Raw genomic sequence first — 27,053 nt, 5'->3', positions numbered from 1 at the left:
GCTCATTTTTTTAATTAGAAATTCAAAATTTATTGCACTTTCTTAAGTGGCTTCTAAATGTTTCTGATAATACGCTGACAATAAAGAGCTCCTGTGTCCATCTACTTAATAGTGAAGATGAGTCAGCAACACAGGAAGCTGTAGCCTTGGGAGAGCAAATACTGGCTGAAAGCCTGCTGCTGCATTTTATTATTCTGATGAAGTGATGAAGTGTAAAACTTGTACAGTGTCATTTCGCCGTGCATCTCTTTAGGGGTTCACAAAGAGTAGCAATTTCTTAAATGTAGGCAAGGAAAGTGTTGCTTTTAGTTAATGCATCATAAAAGGTCATCGTAAGTATATATGCAGAACTGTCAAAATGATGAGTGCATAAATCAACATGCTGAAGCTCAGTTTACATCTGTTCTTTTTCTTTTCAAAAAGAGATGTTTCCAGGCCATATTGTTGAAGAGATAAGTTTGAAAAGTGGTGATGTATGCTGAGATCTCGGAATCCACTGATTGGGGTACGTAGCTGTAAAACATCTCTAGTGGGTGGAGGAACCACCTTCAATGGCCTTCACAGTTCTTTGTACCTAGCCAAGACAGGCAGAAGCAGAATAACTTTGCAGAAACAATGTGCAAACATGTTGCACATGAATTACATATCTAGGTGGCACTAATCAGCTCCCCTTGGCACAAAACGTGCATCACCTTAGTGCAGCATTCTGATTTTCTTTTAAAGCAGGATATTTAAAAAGACCAGAATGCTAAAAGATGCAGGTAACAAAATATAGTAGAATGAATGACATAAGATTAGCTACCATTTTGGGTCCCAGAGCTCTTTGTGGAGCTAGTTCTTTACACAATGTTGTTCTACAGACTTACATTTTCTTTTTCCCAGATGAATACTCCGCTGTTCACCGGGATTGTGATTTATTCAATCATTCTAATGAATTTAGATTTATGCTCCATATTTTCTGGCATTGCCCTTTTAACGTGTTCAATGCATAACACACATAGTGTGTGTGTGTGTGTGTGTGTGTGTGTGTGTGTTAGCATGTGGATAGGATTGTAATTCAATGTGTCAAATATATTAGTTTTGTAGCAGATTTTAATTCATATTATTGAATGTCAAATAAAATGTCACAATGGGGATGATAACGTTCACATTACCTTGAGTCGAAACAAAATAAAAGAATTCCTTCCAGTAGCACCTTAGAGACCAACTAAGTTTGTCATGTGCATGCACATGAAAGCTCATACCAATGACAATCTTAGATGGTCTCTAAGGTGCTACTGCAAGGAATTATTTTGTTTTGTTTTAACTGTGGCAGACCAACACGGCTACCTACCTGTAACTATTACCTTGAGTGTGAAAGTAGCAATTGGCTGATTGTGGGTTTTTCTTCCTTATATGCAGTGGAAGACCTCTCATTTCAATACAGAATCATAGAATTGTGGAGTTGGAAGGGACCACGAGAGTCATCTAGTCCAAAGCCCTGTAGTGCAGGAATAATAATAATAATAATAATAATAATAATAATAATAAATAGTAATTTATTATTACGGTCAGAGACCAGCTTGTAAAACACATAATGGGACTACACTCCCAAAAGCAAAGCAGACATTTAAAACAATATACAGCAATGGCTTACATGTTAAAAAATGTGCTAAATGCGTAAACACATAAAATCTTTGGGGGAAACTACCATAGAAAATTGGCCCAGAGTCAGCCATGGGTCCGAGTACTGTATGGGGATTTTCTTGACAGGCTAATTTGTATTGGGGGATGGTCTGCGCCTACAGATCTGTAGACAGAATCTGGCGACCATCCGGGTCGTCTTATGATCTTTACCTAAAAGGAGAAGATTGAATTTGTTTTTTTTCTGGGAGGTCAGCAAGCCTCTTTGGCAAGTGGTCAATAATATCTCTATGTGCCAAATTATAGAAAGGACATCTAAAAAATAGATGTTCAGGGCTTCCTATATCCCCCAATGGGCAGGCGCAAAGTCTCTGGGCATATGGGGCTTTTTTGAAGGATCCTTCCAGGACTGGGGAGGGCAGAGGGCAAAGGCTCTTCTTGCATTTTTGGATACAAGAAAATAGAGATATGCTGCCGGTGAAGCAACATATCTCTTGGTTTCTATAATTTTGTAGTCTGGGCACCTTAGGCCCTCGGTGTTGTCCCTCGGTGTCTATAATTCTTTGCCTGACCATAGCTTTGGCTTGGCCCAAGCCCAGGCTTAAAAGGGCTTGAGGGGCAAAGCCCAGTTTCTGAAGAATGTTCAGGACTGCTGTCTGCCAGCCTGACTGGAACTGGTCGCAAAGGATCAGTGGAGCTATACCACGGGGGAGCAGTTTCAGTGTCAGCCATTTATACATTGACCATTCTGGCAATAGTGCAGGAATCTTTTGCCCAATGTGAGGCTCAAACCCGCAAACCTGAAATTAAGGGACTCATGCTCTACTGAATTTTAATCTTCTTTTGTGCTGGTGTCTTTTCTCTTGATCTCATCTGATTACATTATGGGACCATTTATTTATTCATTTATTTTCTGAAAAATTATGTGCAAGGAAGCTTTTGGATAACATTCAAAGCAGTGCATTCATTTAGTGCCAAACCGTGGAAGTCCTTATTCATTGTGTTACTTTGGCAAATCAATTGGGGGGGGGGTCATATGGTGCATTATTTTAGATTTTTTGAAGACAGAATGCTCTCTGTTTTCTGTTGGGATTTCTAACGAATTGTCGATGGCATGAAATGCTAAAGACACCACCCCTGGTTTCACTGAATACATTGTAGTTAGTCTCGGTGGAATTAAAATATGAAAAGGAATTTGGATCAAATGTGATCATAAAATATGCTAAGCCTCAGTTAAAATATTGTGTTGAGGACACACAAGGAATGCTGTGAAAGAATGCCACCACAGCACACATTCCATTCTGAAATGGAATAATATCTTATTCATGCTGGCGTAGATTAGATTAGATCAAAATCTAATCCTACAGGCCTTTTTAAAGCAATGCAGGATTTTACACAGAAAGTAAAATGTAAAACACACCAGGCCTTAAAACTATGTATATAACATCTGTAGAGCATTCAGTTAGAGAAATACTTGCACACAGTTGGTAAAAAGACAGTGGAGGTAATGGAGGATGGGGAAGTAGTAATTGAGGGCAGGGGACAGCACAAGTACCACCTACCTCTATGGTTGGAAAGCATCACTATAAATATCAAGAGGGGGGAATGAAGTGTTTGTGTATAGACAAATGCACACACAAGGATGTGCATGACCCGCATGCATGCTCATGCCCCTGTATAGACACAGTCCAAATGTGTCATCTATTTGTAGGTTCACATAGATGTGATTCAGATTTTATCTGACTTTGCAGGCGCCTGCAATATTTTTTTTTTAAAAAAAAAAATCTTGGATCTAAAAATAATAAAAGAAAAACTGTAAGCATTCATAGAAGCTTCATGCCAGGCACAAAAGAGCTTGCAGCAACTTTGCCCAGTGGCATGTGACTTTGCATCTCCCCACTAGTAGGTAAAGGAAAAGGACGCCTGACAGTTAAGTCCAGTCGCAAACGACTCTGGGGTTGCGGTGCTCATCTCGCTTTACTGGCCGAGGGAGCCGATGTTTGTGCGCAGACTGTTTTTTCCCAGGACATGTGGCCAGCATGACTAAGCCGCTTCTGGCAAAACCAGAGCAGTGCACGGAAACGCCATTTACCTTCCCACCACAGCAGAACCTATTTATCTACTTGCACTGGTGTGCTTTCAAACTGCTAAGTTAGCAACAGCTGGGACAGAGCAACAGGAGCTCACCTCGTTACACGGATTCGAACTGCCAATCTTCCGATCAGCAAGCCCTAGGCTCTGTGGTTTAGACCACAGCGCCACCTGCATCCCTCATTAAAAGATTGATTACGCACCCTTTACCAAGGAAGGTTATACTGTAACCACCAGAAAACACAATATTAAAGCAGATGAAAACCACTGCAATTTCAAAACACATAAAACCAGTGCTTTCTTTCTGGAGGTACGCAGGGGTACGCATACCCCTAAACATTTTGTGACTCATTGAGGGGCAGTATTTCAATATGAGTAGGAAAATGAGAGCACCCCTAAACATTTTTAAGGGGGGGGACTGCATAAAACCATTTCAAAATGGAACAGATCAATATGCAGTGCTATTTTTTCTAGAAAAAGAGGTGCCAGAACTCTCCATGAACACCTCCTTTGTTCTCTTTTTAAAAAAATATATTTATTATTGCAAAGAACAATACATACATATATATACAGTATATGAATTCAATTTTCATAGCGTTTACATACGTTTAAAATCCCAAAAAGACTAATATGCAATAAAGAGAGAAAAAGAAAGGGGAAAGGAAAGAGAAAGAAGTAGAAAGTTAAAAAAGAAGAAGAAGAAAAAGAAAAGAGAGATTGGAAAAGAAAAAAAGAGAAAAAAAGAAAGAAAGAAAAGTGCTTTGTCTCGTAGTATATGTAACCGTGATTGTTACTTAGAGGACAACTGTATAAAAGTTTTGAAAGGTTTATTTCTGTGTTCAGTGCGGTGGAAGTACTATAAGATGTAACAAATGTAGATAAGAGATGACTGTTGATATAGTCCTTCTTTTCCCCCCCTCTTTTTTTTTCTCCTTTGTTCTCTTAGAATGGCAATGGCGCCCATCTGAGAGGTGGCGAAACTGAGTTCCAGTGAGTTGTAAGAAAGCCCTGGCAAAATGAATTCAACAAAGGAGGTAGGTCACAAACAACAAAATACCTTCACTGTCAGAGGCCAAAGTAAATAGCATATGGTGACAAGTGTCTCATGAAGATGCTAGATGCACTTCTCTGCGGAGGAAGTTGCACAGTTTAGGGCCTGCTGCAGAGAAAAACCCCTTCCCCACACTTCTAAGGTTGACAGAACTACCAAGAGGTCAATAGGAATGGGAATGGTATTTCATATATCTAAGGCCTAAGTCAGGGGTCAGCAAACCTTTTCAGCAGGGGGCCGGTCTACTGTCCCTCAGACCTTGTGGGGGGGGCGGACTATATTTTGAAAAAAATATATGAATGAATTCCTATGCCCCACAAATAACCTAGAGATGCATTTTAAATAAAAGGACACATTCTACTCATGTAAAAACACCAGGCAGGCCCCACAAATAACCCAGAGAGGCATTTTAAATAAAAGTACACAGTCTACTCATGTAAAAACATGCTGATCCCTGGGCCATCCGCAGGTCGGATTTAGAAGGCGATTGGGCCGCATCGGGCCCCCGGGCCTTAGTTTGGGGACCCCTGGCCTAAGTCATTTAGGGCTTAAAACACTAATGTGAGTACTTAAAACACTAATGTTTAGTCTTATGTATCTTTCTATAGTGTTTGGTAACTTTTTTATTTTAATTTTCAAAACAGGGCAACCAATAACCTTAATAAATCATCAGATTGTTATATAAATCACGCATGTTTAAAATTGAGCTGACTGATTTACAAATCAGGCTTCTGAATTAAAGGTTGTATTGCTGATTTATTAGTTGCTTGATGGTTTCTCTAAATCACACTACTCATTTGTTTGAGTTACTGTGCACCATTAGTACTACCATCACACAAATTGCATGCCTTTTATAAATGATGCAACTGCCTCTTTAGCTCGTGTAATGGACAACATTATTATGGGTCATAACAACATCCGTCAAGTTGACTGATCTCTGCAAATCTATGATACTCTTGTGTTTCAACCCAAAGTATGAAGGAATCTGATTTGTAGTCATGTTTGTCTAAGTCATGATATTGTCTACATGACAACCTGATTAATGATGTATGTTCCCCACCCCATTCTGCAGTATACTTTAATGGAGAAAAGGTATGTAAACATAAACATTAATCAAGATGAATGGAAGAATATTAGTGTTTTATTATAGAGCTTTTATAGTCGTCCATTCAATGCTCAGAATCAACTGAATGCTTTCATTTTAATAAATGGGGTTAGATTGGTGCAATGGTCCCTAGCCTACTCCTGACTTTTTCAAGGAGGAAACCGAAGCACTTCTCTAGGAAGTGCTGCTTGAGATTCAGTTAATCTCTGCATATTCCGCCCACCAAGTATCCAACTGCCCCCCAATAGTGCTCGCCTGCCCTTTTATTCTTTCCAGTCTGAACCCTCCAACCAGTCACCAGTTTTTCAGTGGAATACAATGGTACCTCGGGTTAAGAACTTAATTTGTTCTGGAGGTCCATCCTTAACCTGAAACTGTTCTTAACCTGAGGTGCCACTTTAGCTAATGGGGGTCTCTTGCTGCCGCTGCGCCACTGGCTCACGGTTTCTGTTCTTATCCTGAAGCAAAGTTCTTAATCCGAGGTAATATTTCTGGGTTAACGGAGTCTATAACCTGAAGCGTCTGTAACCCAAGGTACCACTGTACTGAAACCTCATTGACCTTTAAATATGACTCAATACATTTGAGTGTAATGCTGACCAATCACAACCTGACTCATGTAAATGCTGAGTCCTTTCACAAAGTATCATAACTGAAGTCCCACTGTTTACATAGTCATCTCCTTAGCAACAGTATCAGTTTAATTGCTTCCTGGCAGACTGCCAGGTGAATCCCAGCACAATGTATTTCTCTGGCTTCGGATAGGAGTAAAAGACCTTCATGCAGTAAACTATTTGCAATCCCAACAGTGTTCGTAACAGAACAACCTTTAACGTTTAAATTGCTTGTCATAAAAATAGTTTCTTCACATTAACCTTTTAAATATTTGATTATTTCTCAAATGTGGCTGCTATTGTTGCATTTATATAATTGTTAGAAGGTGAAGAGCCTCTGAGGTATTGCCTATTATTCAGGGAAATTATTTCCTACCTTCTGCCACAGCATCTAACCCCCCTGGCATTTTCCTGAGCACGTTGTACAAACATGTATTTACGGTAATCCATGGGATCAGCTTTAAGTTACATTGTTTTTGATCTATTGACCCAAGACCATTTATGTGTTAGCAGAAACAACTAAAGCAAGGACAGCCATGGATTCCACATTGGCGTTTTAGTTGGAAAGATGACAATGGAAACATCGAGTGACCTTTCATAGTCAAAGTCAAATCCATTTTTCTAAAACAGTTTAGATCCAGAAGGTTATTGACAAGCATTCCATTTTGGATGGCTATAACCATCTATAAATTTTGCGATTGCTACAACAACTAGGTTCTAACGCAGCTCTGATCAAAACTTTCCCCTCAGCTTGATATTCTGAGGCAGAAGTGGTCAATGTAGTTCGTTCATTCATTCATATCAGGGCAGTGTACACACTATAATACTGTTACAAGTTTATACCTGGACTCAAAGCCAGCACTCGTATATGTTCATATACACACTGCTGAGAGGTTTAGGCTCTTTTGCTCGAATTATGGTGTGTGCTTTTTATGGGCATATGCTAACTCTTAACCCTATGCCCACAAAAAGCTCTCACATAAAGAAATAAAGAAAGTTTGGTTTATTACATGAAAAAGGTAGTGTTCTAGTGATTCTATGATTCTATGATTCTATGATTCTATGAAGGTAGAGACAGAATATATAAAAATGCGGCTACAGACAGCAAAGTTACATACCAAGCAGGTAGCAAATTACAAAACACACCTTGATTAAAGAGTAAAAGATTCCCTAACTATTCTAAAAGTCCCAAAGAAATGTGGGCAGAAGCTAGAAGTGGAGAGAAGAAGGGGGGAGGAAAGCACACCTGTCCTTAAAACAAAGCAGAAGTGTGTTGAGTCCTCGGGAGCACTGGGTGAGTGCTGTGCTATTGGAGCTAGAACAGCTAATTAACCTTTGAATCAAATAATCCCTTTTTGCCAAGGCATGGCAGTGGAGAGGGGAGAGGGCTGTGGACTGAGTGATTTCTACAATGTCCACAATTACTTCCAAAATAGTGAGAAATATTGTTGCCAGTGGTCAGGAATGATAGAAACGGTAGTTCAACATGTTGGCTACCTCTGGTCTGAGCCATGGCTGCTGGTGTATAAAACAATATGAAAGAGTAAGCATAGTATGAAACACTTATGTGGCTGTTTGTAGGAAATCTATGTAGGCTTCAGAAGAAAGACGTTGGGGCATTTGTCTGTAGATGCAATTCAAAACAGAGGGGATTGGAGAGGATGTGGTCATCTGCTGGGGAAAGTTGTAAAAGGGTCCAGAAAGAGATGGGAAAGGACACCTGGATGCAAAGTGATGTTTTTGGGGGGGTATAAAAGGGCCAAGGAAACAGTCAGAGGAAGGGCAAGTATGGGATTCATCCCATACTCTTTGTACTCCTGCAAATCTTTGGGCTCTCCTTATGATGTTCCTGATTACAGGAACACTTTGGCTATCAAGGGCATTCCTGAGAACTGCTGCTGTGTAAAACCTTCCACAGTCTATTTCAAAAGTATGATGCCTTCCAAATGCTGTGGACTACAGCTCCCCTCATCCCTAACCATTAGCAATGCTGACTGACACTGAGGGGTGTTGTAATCTGCAATTTCTGGGGTGTGTGTACCATATTGGCCCCTCTGATCCATATTAACCTTTTATGGTTATCCAGAATAACCATAAAAGGTAATGTGGGGGTTATCCTCAGATGCTTTATATTGGTTACATTATTCTTTGCATTTAAAATTAGAAATAGAGCCTCAAACAATATTTACTTGCTCCAAAATAATCCATATGGTGTGCCAAGGATTTGAATTTAGATCTTCATATGCAAGCCCCACTACCTGACCTTTAAATTATATTGCTTCTGACTGCTTTTGCTGTTTTCCAAACAGCAGTTTTTGTCTTGCAGAAAACTCAAAGGCTGTAGAGTGTATTTGCACATTTCTATCCTTAAAAATAGGTCTGATGTTGCAGTAATTAATCAGACAAATCATGCTTACTGACTTAAAGGAGAACAGAAGATCACACCTGCACTTTCATGAAAGCAACATATAATTTATACTCTTTTTATATGAATTTATTGCAACACCCTCCCCCGCCTACTCGGCTTCATTGGTTTACTCATTCAAAGGGTAACTAGGTGTATGAGTAGAGCTTCTTGTTTATTTAAACTGTTTCTTTAGAATTAATTATGTAATGAAATTTAGCTTTTATGAATGGCTCTTTCTGCACAAACAAATTTGTGGGTGAGTTAAATTTCCAACAGCTGAATTATTGGCTATCATGCCTATATCAGTGGTTTTTCTATTGCAGTACAATACATCAACTTAAAACCTGGGGTGGTTTAAATATGGGGATCTGTATTTGGGAATGTTTCTTTCAGGTCAAAACACAACTGGGATAAAATCACCTGCAGAGCAGGGAAGAGATATCTCAAAATTTAATTGTAACAAGCACTATATAAATTTTGAGAAATTGATAATTAATAAATAAACTCCCACAGGCTGCAATTCTGAGGTCATTGTATTGGGAATATAAATATCATTTTACCATCATAAACAATGGACTGTAGGCTCAAGTCAGAAAGGCAGAAGTCAGGGCAGAGCAATGATCCAGTATTCCTGTATTTGTCTTTTGCTTTAATTTTTGTTCATATTTTCATTAGGGAGGGAGAGATTTCTCCTTAATTTCAGGGCATGCTGGGTGACTGAGATGGCTTTGGATTCCTGGGATAAAAATGGCGGCCTGGCACACTTCCAGTATGGCTTCCTTTTGACCCTACTGATATTGGGTGCTTGAGCCAAGGCTTCAGAGGATTTAGTGGTGGTGAGGAAGGAGGAACCAGAATCAGATACCCCACTCTGACACTGAAGCTATGTCTCCAGTATTATCTGGGTAGATCTGAACTATCCTGTGGCTCCCTCACAGGGATCATAGGATCTTGCCCTTACAATCTATTGTAACCTTAGAATTCATTTGCATTTGTTGCTTCTACAACCACTGCTAACTCGAGACTCCCCCCCCCTCCGCTTGACATATGCTACTTGCACTATCCTTGAACCATGGTGTGCCCGAGTTCAGTTTATTATAGTCCTTTTGTCTATTAGAAGTCAACATCAAAGTCAGTGACAAGAGATGTGAAGGCCAGACTGGCATAAGTTATTGCTCACTCATGTCAGCAATTTTCGTTTCCCCTGAATGCCTTACCTTGACATGAAAGTCTTAAAGTTAATTATTCCTGCTGGCATAAAGTCATGTTCCAAGACAGCCCAAAGCTTTACCCATCATGTTCTACTCATTTTTAAGTAAAATACCACATTCATGAATGTTTTATTAAACTTGCCCCCTACACGAGTTGGATCTTGTACGGAACCCAAGTAGGAAGCTGTGCAATATCAAATTAGATTATTACTACATCAAGTCAAGTATTGCCTATTCTCAACTAGTAGTGACTCTTCCAAGTATCAGCAGGAGGTCTTTTACTTCTGAACTTGATATGGCAGAAATGGGACCTGAGACCTTCTGTATTCAAAGCATTTGATAGGGTCTCTTTTCCTTAGCATTAGCAATACAATAAATGTAAGTGGTCACTAAGAATGGGGATTTGCAATCTAATTTCTATTCTCAGCATTGCCCATAATTAAATATATATCCTATGCAAGTATTTTAAAAAACACATTTCAATTCTCTCAGGGTTTTGGTGTTATTTCAACTGTTAGGCTGATTTTGGTCTTGTTTTGGTCTGATCTGTTCCTGCTATTTTGCAATGGTTTTTTATATTTTCATATATACATTGACATGGTGGTTTTATTCTCTGTGTTATGTTGTATGTATTTTGTTTGAAACTGCTCTCCAATTAGAGGATAATGAATGGTGGTTACAATAAGCCATTTGTATAGCACCATCAACACAAAAGATGTGGGTATTAGCTGGCTTGGGAGAGCCCAAAGAGTTGCAGAACTACTACAACAACAAAAAAAGCAAGAACAAAAACAAAAACCCTACAGTGGGCAGGAAAACTAAAACTATCCTATAAGATCAGAGTGTGATCAGTGGGCAGAGAATGTTAGCTGACTGCTGAATGATGAATAAAAAAATGGGTGGGGGAGGGAATTGCAGTATGATTGAAGACTGGAAAGTACTGTGAACAGGAACACTCCATATTGCAGCACTTTGTTGCAACCAACTTGTCAAAATTCTTTTCCAATGTAAAAATCTTTGAATTTTTTTGTTTGCTTTGGAATTTCAAACTATTAATATTCATCACCTGAAATTCAAAAATGTTATTGTTATTTTATTTATTTATTTATTTATTTACTTACTTACTTACTTTCTTAGTTGCATACTTTAGAATCAATAGCTCCATAAAAATATATCAAGTTGGTATACAATATATACGAATAAAAATGGAGTTTCATAGAGCAGGGTATGACACACTAAAAGCTCAGTGCCAAGTGAAGGCCAACTGAATTTCAGGGGCATGGGGAACCACCAGAATTACCCCATCTGAAGATCTTGGTGGTAGACTAAATGTGTTAATTATATAGACATGTGCTACAAAGTTAGGAGGAAATGTGGTTGTAACTGAAAAATGTAGCAGCTCTAAAAAGTCTAAATTAATCTTGTTGAATGCTGTCAAATTCTGAAAGCATCAATAGCAGAATCCTGTCAATTTTCTAAATGCTGTTGACAGCCAAAGGCTGTTGACAAGAGTGTTCAGGTGTTGTTGTCGAGTGATAACAACATTTGATTGCTGTCAAATGTTTCAAGAAACCTATGATAGCGGTGAATGGCTTCTGCATAAATGTATACTGCTGAAGTAAGATGAAGGGAACTAAGGCTGCGTATATGTTGTTTTACCAATTTAAAATGTACCTATATAGCTCTTTTCTCATTTTGTATAAAAGCTGATGTGGAGGGAAATGCATTAAAATGCAGTATTTCCTAAGAGATGAGAGGATTAATACAGAATAGCTATTGGATATGGCAATGGGCTGGACTCAACCTTGTCACTGGAGCACTGACGCCAACTATAGGGACCCCTGAGGGCCCGGGAACCGACACAAAATTGTTGTGGGTACTCAGCACCCATACCACGGGGCCTCCGACACAACTTCTGGGGCCTCGTGAAGCACGGCAAGTTGCGCCCAAGACCTTGTGGGGCCTCCATTGGGATATCACCTAGCTCCCATTTAAAACAGCTGCACTGGTTGCCAGTTGTTTCTGGACCCAATTCAAGGAGCTCACATTACTTAAAAAAGTTCTAAATGACTTAGGCACTGAGTAACTGAATGACTGCCTTCTTCCTTACAGTCCCTCGTGGGCACTAAGATCGACAGTAGGGGTAATCTTGGTTATTCACCATGCTCAGAAGCTTTAGGGGTAGTGGCCCAGGAGAGGGCATTTTTTGTGGCAGCCCTTAAATTGTGAAACTCACTCCCCACAGAGGTTCACCTGGCATCTTCATTATATAGTGATTGGCAAATGCTGAAGACACACCACTTTACCCTAGCTTTTGACGGTGAAGATGTATCTTTAGAACCCTCCTTATTTTTCTGGTTTTAAGTTGTTTTAAACTTTCTAACATTGTGTTCTAACCCATGCTGGGAGCTGAGAGGGAAGGGTAACAACATTATTTTTCTGGACATTTGGTCCCCATTAATGACTTTTGTTAACAGAAGGGAGGAGGCAGTGAGACCTCAAATGGCACAAGCTTCATTTGGGAGAGAGGCTCTATCATAAAATGAGTTGTATTCATTTTTGTAACATGATGCTGGCACTCACAATGTGCATAAGAAAGGGACACACATTGTTCTGATCAGAAACATTTACTGAACAAATACCTCTTTGGATTCCATTTGTTTGTTATTAAAATAATCACAACAATCATTTTATCTATCTATATCTATCATGTATCTATCATCATCTAGGGACATGGGTGGTCTAAACCACTGAGCCTCTTGGGCTTGCCGATCAGAAAGTCAGTGGTTCGAATCCCCCTGATGGGGTGAACTCCTGTTGCTCGGTCCCAGCTCCTGTCAACCTAGCAGCTTGAAAGCACGCCGAAAAAAGTGCAAGTAGATAAATAGGTACTGCTCCGGCAGGAAGGTAAACGGCGTTTCCGTGTGCTGCTCTGGTTTCGGTGTTCCGTTGCGCCAGAAGCGGCTTAGTCGTGCTGGCCACATGACCCGGAAAAACTGTCTGCAGACAAACGCCAGCTCCCTTGGCCTGTAAAGCGAGATGAGCGCCACAACCCCAGAGTCTTCTGTGACTGGACTTACTGTAAGGGGTCTTTTACCTTTTTATCAATCATACAGCTATCATCTATCTATCTGTTTATTTCCCTTTGGTATGCAAAAGCTGTATCAGCAAGTTAGCTACTAACACCTGATTGCCCAGCAGTGTAGCTTGGGAAGGTTTTCCCCTCCCCTAACAACCAATTTCTTACATGGACCCACAAAAGCTCACTACGTATTTCCACACTGCTACTACACTTCTGCTACATTGCACTACCACTTAAATACGTGTTTTCTCTACATGTCCCATAAATGTGCTAGCTGAGTAGCACAAAGCTACATCTCTTGCTGGTTCCATGTTCTACTTTGGTAGGAACCCTTAACTACAGCTGCCCAGTTCAAACTTTACAGGAGACCTTGGTTTTAAAAATGGGGGTATATTTCCCCAAAGCCTGGCATGTGATGGAAGGATGAGGATGAAGTGTACAGACACACTGCTTGTTACTGGTCTCAAAAACCATAGTGTATTGGGCCAAGATCATGATGCTTGAATCAGGTCAACCTGTGTTCTTCTCCATAGTAGGTTTCTATGGAACAGAAGGAATACGCAAGAACATATTCAACATCAAAAATAGTGTTGGCTGCTATTCCCATCTTCTTTCCCCCCATCAACACATTTGTATATAAATAGAGCTGTGAAATATTTAGTCACAGAACGTATGGACCCTTCATCTCCATGCTGGGAGAAGCTTCCATTGATTTCTAAAAGCACAATTGGGGGCACTGCTGCTGTGTTTCCTGTATTAAGCCCACTTCTTGCTTTGCCGTGACCCTGAACCCTCTCCATTGGAAGGAACTGGGTCTGACATATACTGGGTGGGATACAAGTTGCTTTAATTCACATCTTCTCAGTGGTGGTGAAGGAGTACACTTTGTTTTAAGCATTCAAAGCATGTCACCAAAACAGTTCAGTGTCTTAACTTTCCTTTTTTCAGCTCTAATGCTAATTGTAGCAAGAATCTGAGCAGCTCTCATTATTGATCACTTTGGGATTTTTGTAGATAATGGGCTAATTGCTTGTTTGTTAGTCATTCTTGCAAATAATTAACAAAAGCAAAGTACAAGGTGATTGTGTCTGTAAGGGAAAGCTTGCAGGGGTGAAACAGCAAGTGTGTCATACAACTCAGAAAACTATGCTGTGAGAGGCAAGCAGGAGCCATTACAACTAGGTCACAGCTGTTATGACAAAGCAGTCGCTTTGAAAAAAGTATTGCTCCTGCAACTTCAAAGGTGAAGCTAATTTGTTTAGTTTGTCACATGAACACCAATGTAATGAATTACATTGGTCTTTGGGGTTGCTAGGTATTTGACCAACATAACAAGTTCGTCTAACTAGTTGCTATATTTGCATTTCTGTCGATAGGGAATTCGTTAATAATTAGTCATTTCCTGCTCTCTAAACTATCTGGATGGCAGCACTAATCTACCAAGCTGGTCTGGGTTCTCCATTCACTTAAGCACAAAAAAACCCTATTTGTCTCTGACAGGGAATATATTGTTACACACCTCCTCTATCTCTGAGTGGTGTGAGATCGCTGCGTTTTCCAGATAAATATTCAGGGTTTGTGTTTCCCTTAGAAATTAGGCACAGCAGTGATTGAAATTGGGGGTAGAAAAATCAATCAGCAGCCCTTAGCTCCAGCCAGTGTGTCCTTCTCCAAAGGCACCATCCTCCTGATTTCTTGGCTAGGCAAAGCTTTCTCCACATTTGGAAGAAAACAGAAGTCTGAAGTTTGAGATAAGTAAGAGCAGTTGTGAGGACTTTACTTCTCTTCTGTGGAACAGAGTTGGGGGAAAGGGTGACTATTTCTGTAGTCTATGAGAGTTAGCTCTCATTAGGAATAAGCAAAATGAACCAATTCATAATTGTTCCCAGATTCTGACACTCAGCTTAATTCTAGTTGGAAATTCAGATTCTGGAATGTACCTTGCAAAACTCTGCACATGCACCATATACCTAAAAGTAGAACAAAAATAGAATTTTATTATTGATTTTGAACTTTTGGTTTTGTTTTGTTTTTAAAGAAAACATTCCATGGTGAAATAGTTTAAGTATCTATTTATCTGTTATTCTGGCTTCTGCCATAGTTTTTTGGGTGTGGGTGGGGAAAAGGCTTCCCTTAGCTGAGTTCATTGGGCTTTTCTTGAAATCTTAGAGTGAGAGAACTTTGAAAAAGCTGTCATTTTAACCTAATGTCTTTATTTGAGAAAATGAGGACTGTTGCAATAGTATTCCACCATTGATTATCATTGCACTGTTGTACTCATGCACAATTTAACAAATTAAAACATGGGGGGGGAGTAAAACAAGCTTCTTTCAAAAAATTGGCAGTTTAATTTCTCCACCCCCCCCCCAAAAAAAAAACCTCACCCAAAACACAATTGTAGAATCCACCCCATCATTTTTTATCTGGGAGCCATTACAGAGCTAAAGAACTGCAAAATTTGAAGCAGAATCTGGATTAGGTCCATTACCTTCCCTAAGCCCCTTTGGGAGAAAAGGCAAGATATAAAATGATTATGATTGTTATGATAATTAAGAAATGCTTCAGGATGTAAAAATTGATCCTCTTCAATTGGGCTATATTCCAAAATATTAGTTACATTTAGAAATGGCTAGTTGTTCATGTGATTAAAATACTGCCCTGAAATATCCATGAATTACTATTTCATCAGGAATGAGTGGCGCTGTTGCAAAGACTTTCAAAGTGATTAGGTTGGTACATGCAGTAAGAAATTCACAGCACAATCCTATATGTGTCTACTCATAAGTATGGCCCATCAAGTTCCTCCCAGATATAGGACTGCAGCCTTAGAAATGTCACAGACCACATAGGGTGGAAATGGCATTGGGTTTCTTCTGTGTGGATGTATATGCATCAGATTGTCATAGTGGAAAGCTCTCCTTTATATTGCTTAGTGGTATTTCTGCTCAAGGCAACAGAAATATGGGCCAATGAATTATCCTACTGATACTTTTTCACACTGAAGAACTCTCAGAGAAAAATGTAAATCATTTAGTCAATCTACCATATACATGTGATTATTTTAATGGGAAAAGGTGAAATGAAATGGTACAAGGCATTGAACTTGATACAGGAAAATGGATTAAGTCAAAGGGAATCTATCCCCCTCTGATTCTTCAACCACAAGGTATAATGAGGCTCAGAAGCTGCAAACTATATTTGACCTTTAAAAGGAAGCAGAGAATTAAATCAAACTAAATGTTGTTTCTGTTCAATGAATATTTACATACTATATAATACTTTGGAGAATGAAATTTTGAAGAATGAACTTTAACTCGGCTGGCAGTTGCAATAAATGCTGGTGCATTATATTAAATAATAGACAGCATTGTTAAATCAGGCCATATCATTCTAATTGTTATAACCCAAAGTATTCACCAAGAAGTATATGGGGGAATACCTGAAACAAACAGTCTTTCTATTACTACCTTTACACACACACACACACACACACACACACACACACACACACACACACCACTTTGAGGGTGTTTATAGCATTTCGGGTGGCATTCAATGAAGTTTTACACAGATTAGATTCACTGAAATCAAGGAACATGACTAAGTTAGCTCCATTAATTTCAATATGTCTACTCTAAGTAAACCTTAATTGAAGTGTTTTCATGTTCAAGACCCCATTGGTCTGATATGTTGACCTCTGATTTGCATATCAATTTCTATATATTATGAGACTAGGGAAGGCTCTTTCAACGATGGGTCCAGAGAAGAGCGGGGCTCTGTCAAGGATGCTTGCTATACTGTCTGGGCTTCTCTGTGTATATGTTTACTGGATAAAGGAGCCGAAGTTCAATAATGGTACAAATGCTTTCCATATTTAAAGTGCCATGGATTTTAACTATCATTACGGAAGGATCTTTGGGTCTAGGGAAAATATTTGGCTGAGACACTTCAGACACAACTGTATCACTAAAATAGACTATAATGGTACTGCACTAGATGGAGTAATGATTTGCTTATAGCTGCATACTCAAGTATAGCCACAGACAGGGTACTAGCTAAGTGACCTGCCTCCCATTGACTTTAATAGGCCAGGCATCAAGCCACTTCAGCCTCCAAGTGGACTTTGAACAAGAATTGCATTCCAGGCCATTTTATTGCACATTTCCCCTAATATACAAAGGTCTATATTTAATATGCACATTTTTTCGTAAGCAATTTCCCATACTATAGTCATACTACAGTGGATTTTTTTATATCTTATTTTCACCAAGATGTGCATTTTAATGCACCCTTTCCCTTAATTTTTTTTCTCCCACACATTTTTTTTGGAGAGATTTACTGCAAAATTCAGAAACTGAAAATTTCAAAAGATAGTTGTGTTTTGGAAATTACATATTAGGTAGGTTCATCTTAAGATGTGAGCCAGATCAAATTTCTCCCTTATTTCTAACTGTTGTCTTGGAAGTATATAGAAACATGCTTCCCCCCTATCTTAGAAAGTTTTTTCTGCTGTTAATCTTGCCAGTGTACTTACTTGGATAACATTAGCACACTTCATATATTATTCACATAAAGGAACAACACAGATACAAGGAAAAGTGGCGCTGCACATTCAGCCCCACTGAGTCTGTGTGGCTCTTCCTAGCCAAAGACTTTCTTTTTAACCATGAAGGACTCAAAACCATGCAGGTTCCCTCCATGAATAGAAAAGGCTTCTCACTTTTGAAGTTATCTTCTCAAGACAAATTGGGCCACAATGAACTATGTGGAAAAGACTCTCTTGAGAGGTTGTGGATTCTGCTCCATTGGAGGTTTTAAAGCAGAGATTGGATTTGTCATGGATGCTTTAGTTGAGATTCTGGCACTGCAAGGGGTTGGACAGGAAGGCCCCCTTCTAACTCCACAGTTCTATGATTCTGTGACTACTAGGGATGGGGGAGGAATTCTATTCAGTTCACATTTAAAGGCTAACCTACCAAATCGGAACATTCTGGAACATTATACAAACCAAAACACAGCCAACCTTCAAAAGTCATGCTTCTCTGAATTCTGTAATTCAGTTCTCCAGCAAAGTAATCTTTACAGAAACTCATATCCTGGAGCAAAGTGTCCATAGAAATGCATATATTAATGAAACTGTCAAACAGAAATGCATTATGTTAGGGGAAAATGCCCAGGATAAATGTGTATATTTTGGAGAAATTTGCACTAAAATGCTGGTTAATGATAAATGAGGACTGGCTCAAGGAAAATTTCATGGCTGAGTGGGGAATTGAACCCTGGTTTCCCACGTCCAAGTTCAACACTGTAGCCAAACTGACTCTTCACTAAGTAAAGCATGAAGAAGGATATTGTTTTACTGAAATGGAAATAAGTTCAAGTAAAATACAGTTATGCAGATTTGTTTGTTTTAATGATGTTTACACTCTCCTTGCTAATAGAAAAGAAAATGCAGTTAGTGTACAAGTGAATATATCTACTACTTGTAAAGGAAACCCAGAGATTTTGTTTCTCCTCTCCCAATTACAATTTCAGTTCAAAGTATGATAAGTATAGCAGCACGCTAACACGGATGGGTGCACCACTTTTGTAATCAGCAATGAAACCGAAATGAGATAAGATGGTTCAGGTTTAAATACTCTACCTCCTGAAATAAAAATGAAATGAAATTATGGCACAATAGTTTTCACTTTAAATAATTCTGAAGAATTGATCATATCAAGGAGATGAAGCATGTAACATTAGTCCAAGCAAACAACTGTCTCCAAAGCATTATGTAATTGCTGAAGCTTACTCACATGGCTAGTTCCATTATTTCAGTAATTTAAAGACAAGCACAGAATCAGTGGTGCCGAATTAAAGTATAGATCTATGAATCTGCATATCATCCCTCACAAGACAGAGAAACCAGTAGGAGAACGCTTGAAACTCCCAGGACATTCTATACAAGATCTCAAAGTAGCTGTCTTATTACAAAAGAATTTCAGAAATAGACTGGAAAGAGAAGTTGCTGAATTGCAACTTACCAAACTTAAAACCATGGAGAAACCTGGTCTGAATAGAGACATTAGATTCTTATCTCATTATACACGATAAAGCTATTTTTAGCCATCTCACCCCTTGCTTTTTCCTGTAAGACCAATTGCAGTCGTTAACAGTCGTCAACAGGTTTACCACACCTATCAGCCAATCACCCATTCCCACCACCCTTCTGAGTAATACCCCTCCCCCACCCTCTCACTATATATAAGGGTCTGGAGACTTCTGTTTCAGTGTATCTGAAGTGTGTATGCACACGAAACCTCATACCAATGACAAACTTAGTTGGTCTCTAAGGTGCTACTGGAAGGAAATTTTTTATTTTGTATCATCCCTCCTGATAGTCATGTTTTCATCAATTATAGAACTCAGAATTAAGCTAGAGATGCTTAAATAGATGACTGATTTCTTCTGGACATGACATAAATCTATAGGAGTGGATCATAGTGTTTCATGCCACCCCGTTTCCTATCAAGGAAAAGCTGCATCTTGATGGAGAACTACATTTCATGGCATTTTATTAGCAAGGTCTCCTTGTATTCATGTTGTGTTAAATTACTCCATCTTCCGACCCCGCTCCTCCAACCACCACCACATGACTACATTTTATGTCTACGATTAATATACCGAAGGTACTCAGTCTGCTGATTTTATGCTGATATAGCAACAGCTTATGCACTATTTGTGTCTTGATATTTGTCACACCTCAGTAATTTTACTAAATGTTCCCGCCATTCTCTTACGTTGTAAAGAATGAGCAGGTTCCATCAATTTACAACGAAAATACTGAACAGAAAGGCTTCTTGTAAAACAGCACCAAAGTGACGCCTGTAAAGATCATGCTCAAACAACGTAATTGCCAACCAGGGCCATGAAACAGATAGTGTGTAAAGCAAGATTGATTTATGAAGCCTGATTTGAAACGTATATCTGAAGAATCTGTTGAACAGAATAATTCGGAAAGAAATCACCAGAATGTATGCATGTGCCTAGAATGTATGCTTGCACACGAGGTGAACATCAGGAGGATTGAAAACAACTGGGAGACTGCTGGGTACAAGCATGTGTTTGTTTGTTCCTCCCTCTGGCATGTAGCTGGGAGCTGCTCGTACAGAGGGATGAACTGAAGGGCAAGAACCAGAGGACAAGGGCTAAAGTGGATCATCACTGAGCTGATCAGTTTCCATCTTTTGCAAACAATGGCAGACGGAGAGGCAATTATCACTAACCTCAGAACTTTGCAGTGCGTGTTTGTATTGCCCCAGGTAAGAAATGAAGTGAAAAATAACTTTGTTTGGGGTTTTTGCCTTTGGCTGAATTGTTATTCAGAAGACATATCCTTCTGAACATGATTATCATTTGTTAATTGTTTAAGCATTTTATTCAATTAAATACTGAGTTGGGTGGGTTGTGTAGTACATGCAAATATAGTGTGATAGTTGAGAGTTTGTGTATGATAGAGTTTGTGTATGATAGCATGATTTCTGAATTCTTGCTTTGTGAGGATAGATGGTCTTCTGATTCTATTTTGATGTATTTATGTTTTAAATAGATTATTTGGTTTTTAAATCTTTTATTTATGTACATTGTCTTGAGAGATGTTACGTAACACATGGATTATTATTAGCATGGCAGCAATTTCACTAAATGTGGAATATATGTGTGTGTGTGTGTGTGGTGTTATATATGTTATATATATTTGTTATATTTATATATAAAATTACTTTGCAACACAAGGTCCTCTAATGTTGGCTCCATCCAACAGCACCATCTATAATATCATGAAGTTCTAATCTAAAATTAGCATTGTGATGACCATCAATCTATTTTGTGGCATGGATTAATAAAATGTCCATTGAGCCTGAGTTGTATCCAACTAATTTCTACATTGTTGTTGTTTAGTCGTTTAGTCGTGTCCGACTCTTCGTGACCCCATGGACCATAGCACGCCAGGCATTCCTGTCTTCCACTGCCTCCCGCAGTTTGGTCAAACTCATGTTCTACATAGAATAGACCTAATAAAGTCAACAAAATCCTACTCAGAGTAAACCTGCTGAAATTAATGAACCTACGTTAGTCATGTCTATTAACTTCAATGAGTCTACGCTGAGTAGAACTAGCATTGAATAACACCCAAAGTACCTAAGTTAATTGTGTCCATTAATTTCAGTGGGTCTACTCTAAGTATGACTAACATTGGATACAAACCCTTATATATTTTAAATGCATATAATAAACATTTGCATCAGGGTTTTACTGCACTTGCTTTGCCACTTCTGAATACACAATGAAAACAGCTTGTCATGGAAACAAATGTGTCTTCTGATCAAATCACAAAGTAATTCCACTGGCTTATGCTCATCAGCTGTTTGGGCTTTAGCAAACATATAATACCTAGGAAGTGTGGCCATTCTTTTACAGATTTCCTTTACAGTGAAATTAATGTATGCCTCAGTGTAACAGCTGTCTTTCATTTATCTGATTTTTATTAAAGCTGAAGTATGCCAGTTCTGATTAACAGACTTAAAAAATATACCAGTATATTCCTTCTCACTTTTTAATTCCATTCTCTTGGAGTGGTCCCCTCTCCTGTAGTACAGCATAATGTAAAAACACCCAGAAGCTAGTACCCTTAGAACAAAGCCTCTTTGAACATCAGTCGACTCCTATGGTTTGAGATCATGCACTGAAGAAAGTCATATACGAAAGGCCAGTCTCCTATGTAATGGGTTTCCTTTGAGACTCAAAACTTTAGTAAAGCCCTAGTTCATGATGAATGAAAGAGCAAAATGCCACTTTCAAACTAGATTGCCCAGAAGCCTGTTTCTCGGGATCTTTCCAACTCTGAATAGACAGAAATAAGAGCCAAATATATCACCAGTGACATTCAAGTAAACCCATGTTAGAGATTAATTCATTTTGTTTAATAGCCACAGCGCTTGAAATAACATGCAACTCCCAACTATCCTCAAGCACACTCTATGTAGGAAAATGGTGGATTTTACATATAGTTTTGCCACTTAATCAATAATTTAATTATTTGCAGCTACTCATGAAATTCTCAATCCGTCTCCCAAGTGTAGTGACACCATCCATCATCCTTTTTGTAGACACACTGATTTCTGTCAATTGCCTTGACAAAATGGTTTGTATCGAGCATGAGCACTCCCCCCTCCCCCAATAGTGTCCTTTTCTTGGAAATTGTGTTGTCAGTTATGATTTTACAATGCTTTTCTTTTTCTTTTTTTTACAATTACTGAAATCATTTTGATTGATAAGGTACTTGTGGAATGCCCAGGTTTAAGATCGGTCATGAGGAATTTCAGCAGTGACAAAGAGGGGAAAAAGGACACCTTGGTAGGTAAAACATTTATCCTTTCTTAACAATGGTAGATCAAGACTTTAATCTTGGAAAATAGTGAGTAGGAAGAGTTAGGTTGGTTTCTATGAATTTACTGTATAATAACCAAAATATTTTGCAAAATCATTAAGTCCAATGAAAGTAAGTCCAATACAAAGTCCAATACAGAATGCCCAGCTTGTTTACAACTGTTTGCCTGCCTTGCCCTGTGGTGCATAAATGTTTTTCCTTGTAGACTCCCTCCACCTTCAATAGAGCCCCCCAGAGAAATGTGTGGGGGAGGCTGAGAGGGGCATCACCATGGGCGCAGTTGGGGAGGCACATCACAGTGCCCTGCCCCATCATGAGCATTTGTGTCCTTATCTTCGCCCTCCAGCTGGGGGGCAGCTGAGAAGGATGCAACAGGCATGTGCCCTGGTCCCTGCGAGTCCAGTGCAGCTTTTGTGAGCGGTGCTATGCTCACGGGGGCCAGGGCACGCAACTGCTTGTGGCGCCCCATGAGGCCAGCATCATTTTGTCAGTCTCACATCCTGGGCGCAGGCAGGGAACACTCGGCCGCTGTCACCGTGTGAGTTTTATGTACTTGTGCTGGTATACTGAGATTGGGTGCCGAGTTGCACCATATTTTGTGCTGTGCCATTGTGATGTGGATGGGATAGCAATTAACACAGGAGGTGTGTGTGTATTTCCCATTGAAGAAAATGAGTGGTAAATTCTTTATGGCAATTCTTGGGCTGGTGTAAAAGTTGCACCATCAAGGAGATTGAAGGAGTACAGGATAAGGCATAAGTTTCTTTCTCCACCATGCTATGTTGATTCTGTCAATGTATGACGGTTGTTCCGAAAGCGTTAGCATGTAAATGCTAAATCTACTGTTCTGCCAGCATAGTGGCGCCTCATAAAGCCCTTCAGCTAGCCTAACTCTAGGATAAGATTGGACTCCAGTGTATGCTCTTAAGATTGCAAAAGTTTGTGGCATTTTGAAATGAGCTTTGAAAGGTTTTAAAACTCAAAACAGCTGGTGCTTCAGGACATGAATCACCCTGCAATCCCTAAGGAGAATTTTGTAGCATCTTTAATATGTAAATGATCCATCCAGTCTATGCTTGATGCTATGTGTGTGGCACTCTCTAACAATTACACTGTAAATGCAAGGGCTGGGCACTTACAGCCCAGATCTGGTTTAGAGCCTGATTGGGCAACCTCAGATTAGGTCTGATCTGGGCCCCAAACCAAATTGGGCACTTGCAGAGCCCTAATCGTCTAACTTAGGGCTTCCAGCCCAAATTAAACATGCAGTTGGTATCAAGGAAAGAGGGAGAGAAGGGGAGGCAAGCAAAGACTCTCCTCCTGTGTGTTCAATCAAGGTTCGAAACTCTAACTAAACATGCAGTTGGCAGGGCGAGGACAGGTGAGAGTCTCTGCCTGTATCTCCTCCTTTCCTCCCCCATCATCAATGACATGTTTAATTAGGGTTCAAAACATATGCTTGCCACCCCCATTTTGTTAGCCTCAGATCCTTCTGCGTGGACCCAGCCTGACCCAAGGTGATCTGGGGCTGCCTTAATATGTTCCTAGCAAATCCCAATTGGGCTTGATTCAGTTGGGGATCTGGGATTTGTCCAAAGTTGATGCACAGCCGTAGCAAATAGCTATGGGAGGAAAAATAAAATGAGCAAACCAGGCATCATGACTGCTGATAATCAGCACTTAGCTGAGTACAGCAGTATGTAGAAATTTGATCTGGGTTTGGTGCGGGGGGGGGGGGAATATCCAGGAATTTCTTCAGCCAAAGTTGGCAACCCTACCTACCGGTAGTTGGAAAAGGATTTTCAGGATTGTGATGTTTGCTTCATATTGAGGTGAGTCTTACAAACCTGCCTTGGTTTGTCATCCAAGTTGTGCTCTGATAATACTCTTCAGGTGTTCAAAATGATCCTTTCATATTGTGAAGTATAGTAGAAAGTATCATATACAACAGTTATGATTCAGCAAAATAATTATTTATTCTTTTCATATCAGATTCTGAATATTGATACTGCAGATATTTGGGCCTGCAGGCAGCTTATGACACTACATAGAATCTCATTTACATTTAAGTCTTGTTCTTGAATATAACTTCACTTTTTATATAATGAGTAGCTGAAAAAGAAAACTACATTTCTGTCTATGCTTCACCATGTCTTTTTAGATGCCTTTTCTCTGCCTTATTCATCATAGAATCTAGCAGCATATTTCCCAAGTTTTGAAACTCCTCAAAGGGATGAATAATTGTCAGATGCTTCTCATTATCCATATATTCAACATTTCCAAACTTTCCCAAGACAATTTCATTGTGTAGCACTTGAAGTAAGCTGAAGTTAAAAGTGTGCCACGGCAATGATTTCATAATACTACTTGACAATATGAGATAATGTGCACTTTATGTTGCTTATATTCTTCACACAAAATACCTCTGACATTTCATTCCTGAATGTGTTTGGATGAGCAATACACGCAAGAAACTGAAAGTAATGAAGGGTATTGTTAAGACTGGCAACACACACACACACACACACACACACACACACACACACACACCACAACCGAGAGAGAGATAGCTCAGCAAGTAGAGCATGAGGCTCTTAATTTCAGGGTTCTGGGTTTGAGCCCCACATTGGGCAAAAAGATTCAGGAGGAGGTTGGACTAGATGACCCTTCTGGTCCTTTCCAACTCTGTGATTCTAAAGTGACTGTGGATGGCATTTATCATCTTCTAAAGCAGGTGGCACTGTGGCACCATAGAGCCTAGGGCTTGCCGATCAGAAGGTCAGCGGTTCGAATCCCCGCAACGGGGTGAGCTCCCGTTGCTCGGTCCCAGCTCCTGCCAACCTAGCCATTCGAAAGCACGTCAAAGTGCAAGTAGATAAATAGGTACCGCTCCAAGTGGGAAGGTAAAGGGCGTTTCCGTGTGCTGCTCTGGTTTGCCAGAAGCGGCTTTGTCATGCTGGCCACATGACCTGGAAGCTGTACGCTGGCTCCCTCGGCCAATAATGCGAGATGAGCGCTGCAACCCCAGAGTCAATCATGACTGGACCTAATGGTCAGGGGTCCCTTTAACTTTTAAAGCACCATGGTTTTTCTTCTCTCTGCACTACTCCCAGCAGTCATTCCTCCTCTGGCCATTGCTACGGACACACAACCTGTCTGTCTGTCTCTAGGCTCTGCGGTCATCTGCAAGGGATTCCCACAGGGTAGGGTTGATGCTGCCAACCTTCATGTCATGTTTGCGTACATCTTTGTATCGCAGAGTCAGTCTGCCAATGGGCCTGGTGCCTGAAACCAGCTCCCTGTAGAATGTTCTGTGGACGCGACCAAGCCAGTGTAGCTGTCACAGACAGGAGTGTGAATATGCTGGGAATGTGGACTTGAGAGAGCACATCTTTGTTTGGAATTCTGTTCTGCCACGTGATACCCAAAATCCTCCTGATACAGCCCATGTGGAAGATGTTGAGGCCGTCACTCTTGATGGTTGTAAGTTGCCTGCAACTCACTTCCATAAAGCAGTGTGCTCAGCGTGCAAGCCTGGTAGACCTTCATCTTGGTACATGCACACATTCACCACAAGTAGGATGTGGTTCGTGACTGCAGCCACCACTGAGTGTAATGGAAAATTAATTAGGAAACTAGTATATAAAGAATGATGGTGGAAGCAAAAAATAGATGTCGCAGCAGCAGACAGCTAAACCACACATTGCTGATGGCAATCAAAATAACACATGTGGATTGAGACTATTCAGCATTTATAGTATTTTTTTTTTCCAAGTCTGCCAGCAGTCACATCAATGAAGGCAACCACATCATCGGTGCAGACATTCTTTCCCTGCTTGCGCTAACAGAAATGTTATCTATAGAATATCTTGCATTTTGTACCAAATGTAGCATATGGTACCATACAAAGTTATTTAAATACTGTGAGATGAAGTGTCAGTTAAGAGAGACTGACGGGTGAATACATCTGTCAATGTCAGTGTTTCTCCAGAACTCAAAGACTTAAACAAACTTTTTAAAAATGCATTTTAAAATAACTGCAGGCTTAATTTTCTTGTTTGTGCTGTTCCTTTAAAAAAAAAACAGACTTATGAAATCTTGGGGTTTTTTTTTACAGATATCTACAGGTGTTCTTGTTTGCTTCGGGATGATCTCTTCAGTGATTTAATTTTAACCATTTACTGTTTAAAACATCATAGGTGTTTCCATGGTAACAAGTTATGGTGCTATTAACATATAAATGGAACATCCCAGATGTATCAGGGCATATACAGATCAAATTAATAAGTACATTTATATTTCCACCTTTCTTCCACAGTTGAACTCAAGCCAAGCATAGCTGACATTCCCAGGAGGTCTCCCATCTCAGCACAGGCCAGATACAGGCCTGCTTAGCTTCAGCATTATGTGTCCTCAGACTGGGATCATGAACTGTGACC

At 39.7% G+C, this 27,053-nt stretch overlaps 1 long non-coding RNA gene across 1 annotated transcript; it reads left to right on the top strand.

The window, feature by feature from the left end:
• The first annotated feature begins 423 nt into the window (after positions 1–423).
• Positions 424–27,053, top strand: LOC118084771 (uncharacterized). The gene is made up of 3 exons (XR_004692571.3): positions 424–505; positions 4,661–4,748; positions 26,933–27,053. It is a non-coding gene; the product is annotated as an uncharacterized LOC118084771 (long non-coding RNA).

Source organism: Zootoca vivipara, chromosome 4, assembly GCF_965207765.1.
Source record: "Zootoca vivipara chromosome 4, rZooViv2.hap1.1, whole genome shotgun sequence".
Taxonomy (NCBI): Eukaryota; Metazoa; Chordata; class Lepidosauria; order Squamata; family Lacertidae; genus Zootoca; species Zootoca vivipara.
The sequence above is the reverse complement of the archived record's forward strand: the minus strand, read 5'-3'. Positions and strand labels throughout refer to the sequence as shown.